Here is a 17,943-nt window from a genome sequence, read left to right on the forward strand (position 1 = left end):
TCTCTCTCTCTCTCTCTCTCTCTCTCTCTCTCTCTCTCTCTTATCTTGGTGGCCTCATCAGCTCCCAGGGTTTCAGATGCTAGTCCCATAAGCATCTTGAACTCAACATAACTAAAACAGCTCATTGTCTTTCCCCTCAAACCTACTCCTCTTATAAACATCCTTCACTTGGGTTCTTAACCTTGGTATCGTCCTCACCTCATTCTCCTTTATTCCAGATATCCAATCTTGTGATTTCTACCTCCTCAACACCTCTCCCATCTATCCCTCTCTTTCCATTCACACAGCCACCTCCCTGGGTCAGGCCCTCATCACTTCTTACTTGAATTATTAGCAATAAACTCCTAGTTGGTCTTTCTGCCTTAAGTCTCTCCGCTATGTATTCATCTACCAAAACTGATTTTTGTAAAGCTCGTGTCTCACCATTTTACACTTGCCAGTGTTCTCCACTCCCCCCAATAATCTACTATGACTCCCTATTAATAGCTAGCATATAATATTACTTCTGTGACCTAATTTAAATCATGTTTGGTATTTAAAGTTGTTTTGTTTTGTTTGTCCAACAAGGCACCTCCCTCTGCTTCTTTGCAGAAATGGAGGCCTATGGTTGGGTAATAATACATATAAATGTCTCATTTTTTTAATATATAGTTTAATTTTGCTGAACTTTTTTATTCCTTGTTGAGGGATTGTTCTCTAGGAGGGGGTAGGAGGAGGAATACTTTGAGAAATATAGGGATATGAAAAATAAACATAATAAGAAAAGAAAATGTGCGAATGCCAAGTGTTCCCTAAATAGTGCATTGTCCAAGTAAATGGCTAGAAAGTAATTTCTTAAGATTTAAAAATAAAATAAATCTTTTCATAACCTGACCCTGTCCTGCCATTTCAGCCTTATTACACATTATTCCCTTCCATGCACTCCACAGTCCAGCCAAATTGGCCATCTTTCCATTCCTCACACAAGACACTCCTTGCCTCTCTGTACAGGCCTTGGTACCCAGCTGTCCCCATGCCTAGAATTCATTCCCTGCTCATGGCTCCTTCCAGACTCCACTCAGTGGCTCTTGCTGCCTCTGCGGTGGGGTTCTTCCTGGTTCTTAGAGCTGCTCAGTGCCTCCCTCAACCAGGAGGCCTTGGTTTTGCAGCTGTTGTGTTTATACATTTCTAAGTGCACATGGTCTTCCCTCTTAGAACTTAGAAAGCAAGAGGCTTGAGGGTAGGTTCATTTTCATTTTGTCTTCATATCCCCAGGACCTGGAACAGCACCTGCTTCATGTTGTTTGTTTAGTTTTCAGTCACGTCCGACTCTTCATGACCCCATTTGGGGTTTTCTTGGCAAAGATACTGGAGTAGTTTGCCATTTCCTTCTCCAGTTCATTTTACAGATGAGGAAACAGAGGCATACAGAGTTAAATGACTTTCCCAGGGTCACACAGCTAGTAAGTGTCTGAGGCTGGATTTGAACTCAGGGATGTGGATCTTCCTGACTCCAGGCCCAGAACTCTATCCACTGGGCCACCTAGTTGCCCACTTGGTACATAATTGAGATTAATAAATGTTGATTGCTTGACTGACTAATTGCTATCTTCTAGGCAAGATGTATTGAGGGCTCAAATTAGGGTAATAACAATGAGAATGAAGAGAACGGGTATAAAAGACTTTATAGCATTTGAAAAGGAGAAATGATGGAACTTCCTTAATAGTATTTGAGGGATGAGAAATTTTTCTGGCTAATTTAGATTTGCTCATATGTTAAAAAGACACTAAAGGTGCCATGAAAGGACCAACCATTTTTCCAGTTTCCCTTAGGGTTCTGAACTAGTGGTCTCCAAATTCAGGGCAACCTAATCCCAAATGGTACGGGATCTATCAAAGGATGGGAGGGTGAGCTGCATCCCCCTCTCCCATGATAGCCAACCAGTCATGTGGCATGTCACCAGCATCACTAGATATACCTTTATTCCTCAAAATTTGCCCACTTCCTCCACTGTATAAATTCACAAACACTTCTCACTTTGGGGTCCCTCAGGGCAGTAGCTGCTTGTATCTATATAAAATCCTTTCAAAAGCAAGTACAAAGGTACCTACCTACTGACTCTGGTTTCAATTATTATTTTATTCTTATCATATCCCCTTTATTTTAATAATAGTACTTGCTTGTAATTTATAAATAAGTAAATAGACACATGGAGTTAGATGTCCAAAATACTTTTAATGGTAATGGTATGTAGTCACAAACATTTGGAGACCCTGTTCTGGATTCTGGGGTCAGAACCTTGAAGAATAGAGGGGGGTGGCCAATGTCAGTTATAGGGCAACTATTCAGTCATAAAAATACAATTTTAAATTTTAAAACTTTTAAGAGGTGAGAAAATTTAAAACATAGTCATTGAAGGCCTCTTTTCAGGGCAATAACTGAAAAAATAATATCTCATGCTATTCTGGGCCCAGGTAGAAGGAAGTGCTCTCTCTGACCAAACCTGAGTGCCTCATTAAAATTTGGGGTTTATTCTTTTTCTTTGGTTGGTTTTTCAGTTTTTTAGTTCTGTGTTTTGTTGTTTTGTTTTGTTTTTAATGAAGGGAGAAGGGGCACCTTGATGGTATTGATGAGTGAATTAGGACAAAGCAATTGGTATCTCTAGGTTCAGAAATAGAATGTAGAAAGGTCAGTGATTTAGTTAGTGATCATTGTTGGAGAAAAGAGTTTGGAATTCAGTAGGACCTGGGAATACAGAAGCAGAATGGGACAGTCTTGCCCTCTAGGAACTCACAGAGACAAGAGTTTCTAAGAGACAGAAGGAAAGGAGGAGGACATTCCAAAGATCCCAGAAGATCCACCCTGGTTAGACTCACTGTAGTGACTAAAAAGTTATGGTGTCCTGTCAACCCCAGCTTTTAGCCAGTACTTATATATGGTCACCATAATAACCATCAAAATGTTTCAACATCCTCTGAATCAAAGATAAAAAATATTCTTAGTTTATTTTAATACTAAATGTATATTGTTGTATCCTAATAGTTTAACAGTCTAAATACAATGGAATTAGTATTGGATTTAGAATCAGAAGAGCTGGGTTTGAGTCCCAGCTTGATTGTTTATTATCTGTGTGACTTTACACAAGTCACTTCAACTCCAAGCCTCTCTGATTCCTCATCTGTCAAATGAGGGAGTTGGACTAGATTAGGGATTCTTTTTATTAACCTTTATGTGTTCTGTACCCTTTTAAGTCTGGTGAATTCTATGGACACATTCTTAAAGTATAATTTAACTGATAACTTAAGTATAAATTAAAGTTTAATTTTAACCAAAAAATAATTTAACTATAGCTATTATTATTAAAATAAGATCATGGATGGTCAGGTTTCACCTCTGAATCCCTCATACTGTGATATACCAACTTGTATACCCTCATCAGTCAAAAGAATTTAGAGCATTTCTCCACTATAATCTGCAAACGTTTGGTTAACCAAAACCTTCCTGACCATATGAAATACTGTTTTTTCTTAATTCAAACTAGCCTTTTCCTCAGTAATTCCAAAGTAGGCTTTGCTACTATAGTTTAAAAGCTACTGATTTTTATATCTACAAATTATCGTTGTTGTTGATCAGATATAACAATGAGGCATTCCCTTGAGATCTTTGTAAAGCCAAGGGTTATTCTTGGTTTTTTATAGAGTAGAGCTCCAGGTTGACAGAATCTATAATATAGTCCCAATAGTAATTGTCTGTGGACAAATTATATGTCATCGGTTTCCTGGACTTCTATTACAACTTTTTGAAAATTGATTCATAGTTTTAAATTTTGGTTTATCTTTATTACCTAGTCATCTTATTATTTTCTGGGTTTTTTGTTTTTTAAATCAACTAATAGAAATTAGTTCCTCTTTTTAGGTAATTGTAGTGGTGTGATTTGTAGGAGAAAAGTTTAGATAAAACTACTGAGTTGTTGTTTTTTTTTTTAATTTTCTGAACAGGTACACCTTCAGGTGAATCCAGTAAAAATATGCAGCCAGGGGGTGGCTAGGTGGCGCAGTAGGTTAAGCGCCAGCCCCAGATTCAGGAGGAACCGAGTTAAGTTCCGGCCTCAGACACTTAACACCCACACAAAAAAACTAGCCGTGTAACCTTGGGCAAGTTACTTAACCCCTATTGCCTTCCAAAAGGCAAAAAAAACCAAAAACAAAACATGCAGCCAATAATTAATCAACAGAAAACTCCTTCACAAAAAAGAACTCAGAGGAAATTAATTTAGTCTCTCTTGATGACCAAACATTCCAGAGGACTTAAACTGTCTAGTACAACTCAGCTCAATGATTCTTTAGCACAGGAACTCCAAACTATTGTATATACACCAGAAAATTGTAGAAAATCCTTTCAAAATCCAAGTTCACAGTCATCACATGGAACCAGTTTTCAGGAAATCAACAGTTTGAATACAAACAGTAATCTCTTTCATCCTCCTTTTACAAAAGGTTGTATGCCTCTTGACAGAAGGATAGAGTGTGTCAAAGAGAATTTGAAGTCTACGTTTACTACACATGAAGACACCAGTGACACAAATGGCATATTCTCTGAAAAGGAATTAGAACCAAATGGAAATGATACCATTTTACCAAGGTATTGCATAAGGGATTTCTGTCAATGGAATTTCCCAAATGTGTTTCCTTAGAATTCTTCAGATAGATTTCATTATTCCTTTTCTTTTCCTGCTAAAGATTTAGTGTAGATTTATTCATGGAAAAAGCCAGGACCTGGAACTCAGCAGACCTGAGCTCCTATACTTGGTCTCCATAACTAGCTAGCTGTGTGACCTCCTGTACATCGTCTAATCTCTTTGAACTTCATTTTCCTCTTTATTTCTATAAGGACCCTCTCAGCACTAACACTGTACGAAATGTATTAAGGTCAGTTTTTAAAATACTCGTCATTTTTTCTGCCATTTCATCTTAAAAACCTTTCCTCATTTCATACCTCAAGTCTCATATTTGGTGTCTCCAGTAAATACATTTTAACACAATAACTTAGGTTGAATGAGCTACTTCGTCCATCAGTTTTCAAGCTAGACCAACCAAACTGTCTGAAAAGGGATTATTGGATATCTTATACTCGTAGGTTTCCTTCGAAGGAAATTCTACAATTTCTCAGGTGTCCGACAACTCTTGGTGCTCCAACGGCCCTCGGATAATGTAACATATTTCTGAACCTAAACCAGTCTTCACTGCATTTCATCCAAAGCAGCACATTCTTCCATATTTTACCTGTTGAGTCACACTCCATCCATCGTATTCTATACGTGTTTATGCAAAGAAAGGTGTCCATGCCTTTTCTTGCTACTGGTGACAATGACACTTTTATCATACCAGTGGTTTCTGTGTTTGGATGGATAAATGGGGAGAGGGGGAGAAAGATGTGTATTTAGAGATATTTCTGTACATTTTAAAATTATTAATATATAGATTTAGAAAATATTTTCTAAAGTCTCATTCCAATGCTTCATTATGGTGTGGAAGTGATTTTCTGTCTTTCCCAGCAAAGCACAAATTCTAATAGGTCCTACCAGGCTGGACAGATTGGAGTACAATGCCTTACACAGAACAGGTTCTTAATAAATGGTAAGTGAAGTGAGGTCCTAGTAGAAGACTGTCTATTTATCACCATAGCTTAGTCCATACACAGTCTCCTCACTGAGTGCCATTCATCAGGGGATAACTTTATTACTGCAGCTTCCTTAGATACCTTTACCTCCCTGGGCCTCAGCTTCCTCACAAATATATAAGGAATTCGACTAGATATGATTCCCAAAATGCCTCTGATATTTTTGGTTCATTGAAAATGTTTATGGTCTGTATTTATTGCCATCATGAAAAATCTGGTTTTTCACTAAAAAAAAGAGTATCTCTCTCTTTTTTTATTTTCCACTCTTATAAACTGTAGGCTTAGCCTCCTTACATTGTTGACTAAGACATCTGTCCACATAACAAATGAAACCGCATCCTACATGGCAATGACTACTGCCACCAAGAGGAAACAGAAATTAACAAGGTAGGATTCAAGAAAAGCAGGCCCATTGCTTGGACAGTGTTAGACCTGTCCATCACTCCATAGCCTTTCCTTATATTTTATATCCTGATGCTTTCATTTTTCTGTGGCTGTTTAAACCTATAGTCTGTTGATAGCAACCCATGATGATAAAAGAGCCAGAAAACTTGGGTTCAGATTCTGGCTTTGCTACTTACATTCTGGAGGATCCTCCCTGGCTCTCAGCTCCTCTGTTTGCACAGTGGGGATAATGGTGCTTGACCATGAGGTTATGGTGAGGAAAAACGCAATGTAAAAGAAAGGGCCAGAAATCAAGTGTTATTCACAAAGATGAGGCATCCAGTGTCTGTAACACAGCAAACCCTTTGAGAATGTTTTGAAATGTTCTGAATCCACGGGTATATTATTGTTCATTTATCAGTACAGAAAGGTCAGTTTTAGTAAAACCTCCAGTTTGGGTTTTTGTTGGGTTTTTATTTTTACATTTAAAAACGGCTTTAAGCCCTAAAAACATTGTATTCACCTACTGAATTTATGCCACATTGGAGTTTTCAAATGGATGAAAAAGTGAATGATGCCAGATTTCTATTACCATAAGTGATCAGACTTTTAGGGGAGGGACTTCCTGGTAAACACCCTCTTTAAATGTGAGAAATAGATTTTCCAGCCTTCTTGTTTCCACTATCTGCCTCCCAAGGATATTGTGAAGTAAATAAACCTTGAAATATTACAAATGAGACATTATTCTTTTTTCCATTGACATATAATTGCCATGTGTTTTAGTAAAAAGTACCCTATATTTAGAGTCAGGTCCTGGGGTTATACAGTCTGCCAGTCCCTAGCTAGCTGGTGAACCTTTGGCGAGTCACTGCCTCTCTGAGCCTTAGCGTTCATGTAACGGGGATCCTGCTTACGCCACGTATTTTGCAAGGTGTTGTGAGAATCAAATGAGATCATGTATGTTAATTTGACATTTTAAGGTATTTACAAAGTGCTGCATGTCATATACTATTATTATTAGCCCTTCCTCACTTTTTCCCTGGTCAAACTAATTGTCATACTTGCTCAAAATTTAAATGCTGGACTTTTTTTTTAATGTTCTGCTTTGTAGATGGTTTTGTTTGTTTTTGTTATTTTTTGACTTGGGTGTCTTTGATAGTAATAAAGTCATAAGTATAATAGTGTAGCTACGCCCTTGTCTCCTTCCTCATTGCTGATTCCCCACTTCCCCAGCCCCAGCCCATTGTTGGTAGCCTGCTTTGTTGTATACAAAAGTCAAGAGCGAGCTCACACCAGACTGATACAATGTGAAAGTAAGGGCTGTTTGAGCCCTCAGTTACTTTTGATACTTTGAAGATGCCATGGTTGTAGGAATTGTTATGTTTAGTGGCATATAAATACAATTCTATGCTTTTGAGATAGCAACTAACACTGTGGTATTCAATAACAAGACATGTAAAGAAAATAAGTTGGTTTTTTTCAAGCATAAGAATTGCTTCTGTTAAATTCCCTCTGGAACCAGTAATTAGATGCTGTCATTAACTAAGGTTAAGAGAGATTAATGTTAGAAATGTACATAATTACTTTTTTTTGATCCTCCTTTTGCTTAATTAAATCTACATGAGCGTGATAGTAATAAACCCTGGTATTTTCCACTTATCCACAAGCTTAATGTATATGTGTGTATATTCATAGTATATCCATTTTACTTCCTACCCAGGAATTAGAAGAGTCCAAAAGTATTAATAATTCCAACAAAATGCGAAACTGCTTATGTTAACTCACTGCTTCAGTTGGAAATAATAAAATTTTTGTCTTATAAATTAATAGAGTATACCAACAGATTTACCAGACTGAGAATATGCTTACCAGGTATAATCCAGATTGCAATATAGTTTAGCTATACTTAGCTTATATTCATCAGATTGCTTCAAAGCTGGATTCTTTCATCACATTCAGTAATAATCTTATTCTTCCATTACGGTCAGACTGATTTTGAGATATTGTGCTATTCTAAGAAACAGTTTTAAATGATGTATGTTAATACTTTGTTTATAATTCAGGGATCACGTATCAAACAAAAACATTTTAAAGAGAATATGAGATGTATTTGGTAGCTTTCAGAAGCTATTAAAGAGAAGCATCCAGCCACAATTTGGTGAAAAAAGGGAAAACCTCCTCTTGGTGCCCATTAATTGTATCAATTTGATTCTGTACTCCTCCCTTCAAATTTTCTGTCTTTCTCTTTACAGCTGTAATCTCAAAACCAGGACACAAAGCCCTCTTGTGACATGCATATGGAGCATGTTTCAGCAGTGGAATATTTAACTGAATTTTAAAATTGTCTTTAAGTGTAGCTAAAAAGTTTATTAAGTCAGCTGTATATTTGACCCACACATAAACGTTCCACTTACTTGATTACACTGGGATTACGTTCCTGGAAATGTGAGTTTTATTCAAGTGGTGCCATTCAAAGCCCAGATTTCCCAAAGGAAGGCTACTGTAGTTAGTGTTTGTGTTCTAGATACAATCCAAAATGACCATAAAATAAGATGGGAGGATGAACGCTCATCCAAGAGAGCCAGTGACAGTCTTGTGCTTACAAGACGCTCTGTTTCATGGGGGAGGAAATCTCATGGCTTGATTAAATGAAGCAAGTGTATTAATTTAAAGGGATGGGTGATAAAATGATAGTACCTTATCTGGTGTTATTCAAGAATGAGTTGTTCCACAGAAGTGTATTTAAAAAAAACAAAACTTTGGGTGGCTAGATGGCACAGTGAATACAGCACCAGCCCTGGAGTCAGGAGGACCTAAGTTCAAATCCAGCTTCAGACACTTAACACTTACTAGCCATGTGACCTTGGGCAAGTCACTTAGCCCCAGTTGCCCTGCCCTCCCACCTCCAAAAAGCAAAAAACAAAAAAAACAAAAAAACAAAAACCTGAAACTAAAAAAAAAAAATAGAAGCTTAATAAAATCTTTATTTTCACAATTTTGCATGGAAATTTTTGTAAAATGTATCTTGCCTTCTACACAAAACCTTTTCTTGATGACTCAAGATCGTCATTATAAACATCCATCACTGGTGTAATGCTGTAATATAGTGAGTGCCCTCAGGGCTTATTAAGATGTGTGTGGCTCTTTACCCCTACAGTAAATATCCCCAGACAGTTGCGCTTTTGAGTTCTTGTGTCTGCTTTTCAGTATTTTTTCTTTCTTGTCCTATTGCTGCTTGTGATCTAGGCTGGGAAAGCATATAAATAAGCTTGTTAAAATTCAAAATAAAAATAAATGCCCTGTGGAGCTTCTCAGTAATAATAGTGTACCTTAGATTGGTATAGGGCTTTACAGCTTTCTAATCATTTTTATGGACATGATCTCATTAAATCTTGTATCTGATCATTAAAGAATGTAAGCTTCAGTTGCATGGGCTTTGTAACATCCCTCTCTGTCACTAGGGCCTTTTTTGTTCCCTTTCTCACTCTTAGCTGGATTCTGGATTGTTGAGACAGCTAGATCATGGTTGTTCACCTCTTGCTTTCACTTGATGGTTTACTGAGAACTTTCCTCCATGAGATAAAGCCTTACAGTAAATCCCTGTGGTTACAGAATTGCTTCCCATACCACTTCTCCTCTGACCCTCCCAGCCTTCTTTACAGCAACCCTGGGAAAAGGGGTCCATTGAGGTTCCTTTACCCTCCTCTGTAAAGCAAGGACAGTCCTTGGGAGGGCCTCTCCCTTCCACCAGCCTATTGTGAGATCCAAGAGAGTAGAGTTAAAGCCCTTTGTAACCAGAAAGCATTCAATGAATGTTAGTTTTATATATATATAATTATGTTGTAAAAATAGCAACATTTTTGCTATTTTTTCCAAGTCTTGCACCCAGCAATTTGTTAAGGACCGTGCAAGATCCTATAGCTATGAAGCATGTTCGAAAGGATCTTTCAGGTCATGAATATCCTGGGATAAACAGACCAGGGTAAGTTGTAGCTCCTCCTCTCCTAACCAAAATTAGACAGTATGGTTATTGAAAGGCAAGACATAATGGTACAAGTCAATGGGCTGTTTCTTGAATTAATTTCTTAGGAGGCTATATCCACCTAAAGTTTTTATTCTATATGATCTGTACAGAAGGCTGCAGCATGGCACCAAGAGGACGGGGCTGCGAGTCAGCAGGACCTGGGTAGTGGGCCTGACCCTGGCCCATGCCACCTTTGTGGTCCCAGGCAAGTTCCTTAAATCAGTGTGCCAAGCTCCAGCCTGCTCTCTCACCCTCAGAGATGCCCTGCATTATTGGGAAGAGTCATTCTCTGCATGGGAATAGACTGATTGAGACAAAAATCTGCACGTGTCAAACAGTTTGAAGAAACTGCTTCTTCCTCTGTGGCTCATCCCTGGGCTCCCTGTCTCTGGCTACTGAGCACCCTCAAATTTCTGCAACACACCAGGTTGTCAAAGCAACTAGTGGAAGTCGAAAGCAATTCTGAGGATTCAAATAAGCAAACATGTACTAAGTGCATACTCTACAGGGCATGGGGCAAAGTCCTAGCCATACACAGGCCTGGCCTTAGAAAGCTTGTATTCTCCTTAGGGAGACAATCTTCACAGAAGAATATGATACAAGGTCATTTGGGGAAGCAGTCACCCACTAACAATTGTGCAGAGTAGCCATCTTCCCAGCTCTTTTCTTCACCCATACTTCCCAGCCTGTTGGCCAGTTTGCTGCCAACATTCATGAAAATGCTTTCACAGAATATTCCCGAAGCTCCAAGATAGTGAGCTTTCAGCCTGTCTAAAAATAATTGTAGCCATAGCAGATCACAAAAGTCCCACCTAATGCTTTTCTCCTTTTAAGATTTTATGGTCCAAATTTTCCTATCTCTGGACTTTACTTTCTTCCATCTGATTATTTTTCCTTGCCTAAAATACATATAGCAATTTGCTAGTTATGATAGGAGATGAAAAGATGAAGAGAAGGCATCATTCTGGCACTCAGATTTTCAAATTAGAGCCATGGAATTTCAAAATGGGAATGAGCCTCCAAAGCCTTGGATTCTATGGGCAGTATGGTCAACCGTGATGAGAATGTTTTTAGATGCATAAAATAAAATACATAGGGTTACAGGAAGGACAGTAATTTTATTGAATCACAAAACATTTGAGATTCACTGATAATAAATACAACTATCAGTGTCTGTATTATGTGGCCTGCCAGTCCTCATTAAAAGGAGGTAATTCTGGAGGGGCGGAGCCAAGATGGCAGAGTAGAAGCAGGACCTCCCCGCTGCTCCTGCTTCCACCTTCCCCAATCCATGTAAAAAGGGGACTCTTAGAAAACTTTGGAGCTGCAGAACCCACAAAATGACACAGAGAAGCTAACCTCCTGCTGAGGACAGCCTGGCAAGCCAGCAGGAATTGGCCAGTGCAGTGCTCTGGGAGCCAAGCCCAGCCCAGCCCCACGCTGAGGCTTTAGCCCCAGGGCAGGCCTGACCAGCCACAGCCTGAGGGACTCCAGATCAGCAGCAGCTGTGGCCTTTTCCAGATTTATCAACACACAGATGTGAAGGACAAAGTGAGAGGTCAGTGCAGTCTGGACTTTGGGACCAGTAAGTAGAAGTGCTTGGCTTTTGCCCCCAGGTAAGACACTGGCACAGCCAGCCAGTGCCACGTGGCAGCTTCAGCTCCTGGCCTGCAGAGTGTAGGGGGACCAAGCACCAGTCTGAGGGGTAATCACTCTTGCTTTAACCTGCTTGGATCGGGATTGCAGTCTAGGGTGGAAGTCCTGGGGTGTATGTCCAGCTTGCCAGAGCATGTGGAGATCTCAGAGAGGGTACCCATCTAAATACCTCCAGCAACTGAGAAAACCCCAGCATTTGGGACGAAAGCTCCCCTGTCTGGTGGCAGAGTCCTACTGTGGCAAAAAGCCAAGGGGTCAAGTGACTCAGGGGCAACATGACCAGGCAAAGGAAACAAAGCAGAGAGAAGATTCCAACATTAGACTCCTATTTTGGGGACAAAAAGGAGCTAGGCATGGAACAGGAGGAAGACAGTGAAGTCAGAACTCCTGCACCAAAAGCTTCAAAGGAAAATACAAGCTGGTTACAGGCCATAGAGGACCTTAAGAAGCAGATAAGAGAAGTGGAGGAAAAATTGGGAAGAGAAATGAGAACAATGCAAGAAAATTATGAAATGAGAGTCAACAGCCTGAGGAAAATAACACTTTAAAAAAACAGACTGATTCAAATGACAAAAGAGGCTCAAAAAGGCAACGAGGAGAAGAATGCCTTAAAAAGTCGAATATGCCAGATGGAAAAAGAATCTCAAAAGCTCAATGAGGAGAATCATGGCTTCAGAATTAGATTGGAGCAAATGGAAGCTAATGACTTTATGAGAAATCAAGATGCTGTTAAACAAATCCAAACAAATGAAAGAATAGAAGGCAATGTGAAATATCTCATGGGAAAAACCACTGACCTGGAAAATAGATCCAGGAGAGATAACTTAAAAATTATTGGACTACCTGAAAGCCATGACCAAAGTAAGAACCTAGAAATCATCCTCCAGGAAGTTCTCAAAGAAAACTGCCCTGATGTTTTAGTACCAGAGGGCAAAATAGAGGTTGAAAGAATCTGCCGATCACCTCCTGAAAAAGAGCCCAAAAAGAAAACTCCTAGGAATATTATAGCCAGGTTCGGGAATTCCCAGATTAAGGAAAGAATATTAAAAGCAGCCAGGAAGAAACAATTTGAATATTGTGGAAACACAATCAGGATAACCCAGGATCTGGCAGCTTCTACACTGAGGGATCGAAGGGCTTGGAATATGATATTCCAGAGGACAAAGGAGCTGGGATTAAAACCAAGAGTCACCTACCCAGCAAAACTGAGTATCATGTTCCAGGGGAAAATATGGTCATTCAGTGGAATAGAGGACTTTCAAGCATTCTTGCTGAAAAAACCAGAGTTGAATAGAAAATTTGACATTCAGATACAAGAAGCAAGAGAAGCATGAGAGGGTGAACTGGGAAAGGAAATCATAAGGAACTTATCACAGTTGAACTATTAACATTCCTACATGGAAAAACAATAATTGTAACTTATGAAACTTTTCTCAGTACTTGAAGGGAATAGAAATGTGTGTGTGTGTGTATGTGTGTGTGTGCCTATATATGAGGGTATATGAGCATATGAATACATATGTGAATGTGTGTATATATGTTTATAGGTATACATAGATAGAGGGCACAGGACCAATTTAACAGGAAGGGATGATACTTAAAAAGTAAAATTAAGAGGTGAGAGAGGAATATAATGAGAGGAGATGGGGAGAGACAGAATGGGGTAAACTCATACAGAAGAGGCAAAGGGAAATGGTTACAAAGGAGGGGAAGAATAGGAAGGCAAAAGGGAATGGGTCAACCTTATTCCCATTGAATTTGGCTTGAGGAAGGAATGAAATACACACTAAATAGGGTATCTCACCCTCCAGGAGAGTAGGGGAGGGAAGGGGATGAGAGCGGGGATGATGGAAGGGAGGGCAGGCTGGGGGGGAAGGAAGTTGGAAGCACCCACTTTTGAAAAGAGACGGGATCAAAGTAGAGAATAGAACAAGTGGGAGCTGGGATAGGAGGGAGGGAAATATAGTCAGTCTTTTACAATATATCTACTAGGTTATTGTTTTGTATTAGCCACACATGTTGTAATGCGAATGTAAATTTTAAAGATCTTCCCTGCCCCTAGGCTAACGTGCACCTGGAGCCTGGGGTGGGAGGCTTGTTTTTCAGTAGATACTTTTTGATTGGCCAGTGGGTCAATAAGGTTGTTACATTCTCTGAGCCAGGAGAAGGCTATATAAGCCCTGATGTGTAGCTTTGTTTTGGGACTCACTTTGAGAAGTGTTCTGTGATTTGATCTGAATTCTGGGAAGCCGTTGTTGAGAGTCCCCCGGCTTTGAAAAACCCAGAATGTGGAAACCCAGATGTTGACTGGGTATGGATGTAATGGTTGGACAGTTTGGAAATCTGTCTACTTGATGTTTCTGTCTTGATAATTATGCCTGTATACTTTGAGGTTCAGGGTGCTGACCTTTTCTCCTGAACAAGGTAAACGATATATGTCTGACTGATTAAAGTAAGCTTGTTAACCCATTTTGAGTTGCTTTCCTTTAACAAAGCAGATCCAAGAACCTGTGGTAGCTGCAAACCCTGAGGACGCTTGGGGTGCTTGCTGCTACACATGTACAACCTATACTGAACTGCTTCTCTTCCCAGTAAGCGTGGGTGACAAGGGAAGAAGGGAATGAATCTGGAATTCAAAGTTTTAAATTCAAATATGTATGTATATATATGTGTGTGTGTGTGTGTGTGTGTGTGTGTGTGTGTGTGTGTATACTATTATCAATACTATTTTACATGTAATGGGGAAATAAGATATACAGGCACTGGGGCATAGAGATCCACTGGAAAAGTTGAAAGGGGTATGGGAGAGAGCAGATTGGAGGAGGGGATATCCTGTGGGACTGCTATTTTGGGGCGGTGGGTAGGGGAAGAACAGGGAGAAAATTTGTAATTCAATATCTGGCAGAAATGAATGATGTAAATCAGAAGTTAATAAAGCATTTGGAAAAAAAAAGGAGGTAATTCCAAGGGTTATGATGGTATCGGGTTCAGGTAGATCTCACCAATGTGGACAGCATTCACTAGTACAGATGCTGAAACGGACTCTTTATTAACTTGACTCATCTTTCGACAGCAAGGTTCCAAGAGAGAGGCTCATTGACGGGAGATTGACTCCATAGCAATCAGGCTTTTTTAACCCTTTTGGGTGGTGTCACTGTAAACAGCATTAGTAGAAGCAAATTCATATACATTGGAGGTCAATGTTCTGTTTTCCTACAAGCTTCAATGAAGGCTGTTTGTAAGATGCAGATGAAGACCTTTAATTTCACTGTCTTTCATTAGTGTTGTATTTTCAGTTTAAAGTTTTTAATATGACTAGACTTTATTGGTAAATATTTGCATGCTACGATAGTACAGTATCAAGTGAAAAGAGATTTATGGACATGTCTTTAAGGAAGCAAGGAAAGTCTTAAGAACTAAAATGTCTGGGGCGGCCAGGTAGCACAGCGAGTAAGAGCACTAGTTCCAGTGTTGAGAAGACCTGGAGATCAAATCCCAGGCTCAGACACTAAGCACCCACCCAGAAACACCTGGCCGTGTAACCTTGAGCAAGTTACTTAACCCCGATTGCTTAGGGGCGGCCAGGTGGCTCAGCGAGTAAGAGCACCGGCTCCAGTGTCAGGATGACCTGGATCAAATCCGGGCTCAGATACTCAGTACCACACCCAGAAATAATAACTGGCTGTGTAACCTTGAGCAAGTTACTTAACCCCAATTGCTTTAAAAAAAAAAAAAAGAACTAAAATGTCCTCAAATTCTTTAACTCCTTGCATTGTGTTCTATAAATGTGTGCTCTCAGGAATCCTCAAGTTCATTATAATTTTGCAAACAAGTAACAGATTGGATCAATTAGTCTGAGTGGAAACCACACCTCCCCTAAAATTAGATCCCTTTGAAAGAAAATACACTGAAAAATAAACCTGATCTTAGGCTGCACTTAGTTTTTTATACATACCAGGTTCAAGGGGAAATTGTCACTTGTTATTCAAACAAATTTAGGTCATAAAGCTGGAGAGAAATTATTTTGATAGTTACACTTTATAAAGAAAATTTAAGATATAAATGCAAAAGGTATCTCTGATCTAGTGAATAGCCTAATTTTTAAAGGGATTTCTTCTCTTTTTTGGTTCCTTCCTTTTTGTATTTTAATTTTATACACATCTCCCCAGTTCTAGAGAGTCATCATTGGTCCCTCTGCTTCTTCCAGGGGTAATTTCATCTTTTATCTGTTTATCTCATCAACTTTCCTTCTTCTTCCCTTTTCCCCCCACCCTAAGTTCATGTAAACTTTTAATTGATGATAATGGATAATGAATAATTTGGGAAAGTGTTAATTGCCAGGGGTAGATGATGTTTTAAAGTAGGAAGATATACAAGTAAAATATATAGGATTGGATTCTTGAAAACAATTTGGAATTAATCATTCTAGAAAGGTGAATGAACTGTATCCTTTGACCCTCAGGTCCTACTATTAGGCATATACCCCAAGGAAATCAAAGCCAGAAAAGCTGGCTAACAAACTGTTCAGAGAAATCCTCAAATACCACTAGACTAAAAGCAAGATGACTAACCAAATTATGGTAATGGAACATTACTGCATCTAAAGAAATGAATATTAATTCAGAGAAACATAGTAATGTTTATGTGAGCTGATGCAGGGTAAAGTAAGCAGGAACAGGAAAATAATATTATACCCAATGACTATAGTAACACAAACCAAATAACACTATAGTAACACAAACCAAAATGAAATTGAATGCTGTGTAATGATTATGACTAAACTTGTCCTTGAAAAACAGATAAGATTCACTTCCCTCTTTCCTTTATGGAGAGGTGGAAGACTGGGTGTGGAATATTGTGTACACTTGTCAGATTTCTTTTATTTGTTGACTAGTTTTGTGGGACTGCTTATTTTCCACTTTTCTTTTTAAATATTTGTTCAAAGAATGGCCCACTGAATATAGGGAGTGAACAGTGATACATTTGGAAATGAAACTTAAAAATAAAACAAATAAAAAAAAGTACCTCTTTGTTTTAAGTCCACAAAATTGAAAGAAGCTGTGAGATCAAGTGTTAACTTTTTTTCTTTAGAACTGGGAAAACATATCTACAGATAGATAGATAGATAGATAGATAGAGATATATAAACACACATATGACAGCGAAGAGAAGGGAAAAGTTGATGATGAGCTAAGAAAGATGGGGGGATAGTGAAAATATGATATTTTATTAGATAAGAGGAAATCACATACAAAAACTATTTAGCATTCTGGGGTATATGAAAGAACTCTACTCCATGTGGACTTAATGAAATCGTTGGATATAACTTCTAAAAATTTGTCTTTAGCATCTCTAGATAGGATTTTAACAACCTTACTCTTGCCAAAAGAGTTTTGGCAAAAAAAAATTATTTTATTTTTTGCATGGTTGAATTTTAAGGATGCGTTTTCCTTCTTGGATTTATAATTTTGACAAATATTAGTTGAATGAATTACTTCTTGAATGGTACTTTTACCATTATTCTATTTATCTTTCTTTTCCAGCATATAAAAGAAGTCTCCATGAATCCAGGTGTGCAGAGAAAATTTTGGAGAAGTATTTCAGAAGGAAATGTAACAGTTCAAAATCAAAGTCATCCACTTTTGTCAAGCCTAATTTTCTAAAATGTTTTCCTAAGAAGGACTACAGTATAACTTTTGTGTGTCCTTCCAGGTACTTCTGAAGAAGCTTTTGAAAATAGATTTTATAGGTTTCCTCAATCCTATAAAAAAAAAACATCCTAGAATAGAAGGGAAAAAATTCCTCTTTCCCTTTCATGTGTTCTTAAATAAATGTAAATTTCAGCAGCAAAACTAGATGTAAATTTTTGATACTTTTAACATGTTTTGTTAAAACATTTTTATCACTATATAATTTCAATATAGTTTTTGTTTTTGCAATTGTTCTTTTATTGTAGGACCATTTAAATTAAAATTTCTATACCTGTAGTCTCCTTTTCCCTAATAGCTAGTAGCTAATAGCTTGTAAGCCTATAGAGTTGTAAATAAATTAACTAAATAATTTTTGTGCTTAGAATATGCTCATTCTTCTCTCTGCTATTTGGTATTTTTAAAGTGTGAATTTTACAAGTAAGGTTGGCCATGATTTTTGTTCCATATTAAAAACAGTATTTGATTTTATCTTGGTCCCCTATTATGCCATCCACAGCCCCTCATTTGGC

General features: G+C 38.4%; 1 pseudogene; it reads left to right on the forward strand.

Moving 5' to 3' along the window:
• Window positions 1-17,713, forward strand: part of LOC138170937 (kinesin-like protein KIF18A) — a 75,820-nt pseudogene extending 58,107 nt beyond the window's left edge.
• Window positions 17,714-17,943: the final 230 nt, after the last annotated feature.

The sequence above is a fragment of the Petaurus breviceps genome, unplaced genomic scaffold (assembly GCF_028583685.1).
Source record: "Petaurus breviceps papuanus isolate PSGF00001 unplaced genomic scaffold, PetGlider_PUasm1.0 400, whole genome shotgun sequence".
Taxonomy (NCBI): Eukaryota; Metazoa; Chordata; class Mammalia; order Diprotodontia; family Petauridae; genus Petaurus; species Petaurus breviceps.